The sequence below is a fragment of the Epinephelus moara genome, chromosome 19 (genome assembly GCF_006386435.1).
Source record: "Epinephelus moara isolate mb chromosome 19, YSFRI_EMoa_1.0, whole genome shotgun sequence".
NCBI classification, from domain to species: Eukaryota; Metazoa; Chordata; class Actinopteri; order Perciformes; family Serranidae; genus Epinephelus; species Epinephelus moara.
In genome coordinates this window covers 41298794-41300674 of record NC_065524.1, presented here as the reverse complement: position 1 = coordinate 41300674, position 1881 = coordinate 41298794, and positions in this window count along the sequence as shown.

Below are 1881 nucleotides of genomic sequence, written 5' to 3'. Positions count from 1 at the left end.
CTTCACATACTGTCACGTACTTTACATAAAGTTACGTACTTCACATAAAGTTACGTACTTCACATACAGTCACGTACTTCACATACTGTCACGTACTTCACATAAAGTTACGTACTTTACATGGGAACTGCCCATTGGTTCGACATCCCATTGTTCTGACCATATTAAACTCATTGTTCCGAAGTCCTTTCCGAAATCATCATGATGCCCTGTGGTTAAGGTCTGGTTAGGTTTAGGCACAAAAACACTTGGTTAGGGTCAGGAAAAGATCATGGTGTGGGTTAAAATGAAAAAGAAAGTGACAAACACATAAGCCGTGAGCCTGCTCCACCTCAAGCCGGTCACGGCGCACCATACGCCCGTCGCAAGCCGTTCAGCACCGTGGACAGTCGGACTAATGGGATGTCGAACCAATGGGCTGTCGAGCCAATGACATGGACCCCTTTACATAAAGTCACGTACTTCACATAAAGTCACGTACTTCACATAAAGTCACGTACTTCACATAAAGGTCACGTACTTCACATAAAGTCACGTACTTCACATAAAGTGTTGGCTGTCATGATGCAGAATGTTAAAATACCTCAAAGTTCACGTAGTTTCACTCGGGACATGAGCGCCGCTCTGTGTGAACGTGTGTGTGAATAGCATGACTGGATTTAATTGAGTCACAAACAGCAGCAGCATGAGACACTCGCTATGTGAACGTGTGATGGATGAAGATAAAGATATGGGAGATAAAAACAGAAGCTTTCAATCTGTTGTTTCACTGTGAGACACAAACATCTGCTGCTGCGACACAAATCCCTCCCACATTATTGTATATAAAAAATATATCATACAGCAAATATTATTGCTTCATGAAAACTCTCTGACCTCCACCATCGATCATCAATTTATCTGGTGACCCTTCAGAGGGGCCCAACCCTGAGGTTAGAAACCACTAGACCAAACTGACTGTACTTTAACATGAGCAGGGTTTTAAACAGAGGACTTTGTGATGAAGTATTTTTTACAGTGTGCTATGAACACAGAGGACAGAAGACGTGTCCACGTGTCCTCATGTTGTTGAGTGTGAGCTGTGAGGTATAAACTCAGTGTGTTAATGCAGATGTTGCGTGAGTTTAGCATCAGTCCAGATGTTGACAGCTGCAGTTTCTCTTCAATAAGCTCAAAGAACAGACACAAAGTGATTCATAGAGCAGCACTAAGCTCCCACACTGTGTCTCATATACTTATATATATATATATATATATATATATATACATATATATATATATATGTATGTGTGTGTAAATATATATGTATGAATATATATGTGTGTGTGTTTATACATGTATACACTCAGGCTGTTATATTTCTGTCATCCTGTCTGACCCACTGTGAGACGTGCAGAGACAACAGCTGAGGACAGTTTGATTCAGAAACCTTTGTTCATTTGTAAGATTAAACTTTTAATTGTTTTTTCAGCATTTGAACGTATGACGGATTAAAAATACTCCATTACAAGCAAAAGTCCTGCAATCAAAAATGTACTTACAGGGTAACCTTGATACTTTCCAACCTGGACCTTATTTTCCTATGTTTTTAAATAACTAATTGCAATGTAATCCATGCAGGCAATTGAGCACCTTCAATTTACATCCATTTGTTACGGTCCGGGAGGCAGACGCTGTCTCCACATTTAAGACTAGACTTAAGACTTTCCTCTTTGATAAAGCTTATAGTTAGGGCTGGCTCAGGCTTGCCCTGTACCAGCCCCTAGTTAGGCTGACTTAGGCCTAGTCTGCCGGAGGACCCCCCTATAATACACCGGGCACCTTCTCTTCTTCTCTCCTTCTCTCTCTCTCTCTCTCTCGTATTCTATTACTGCATCTTGC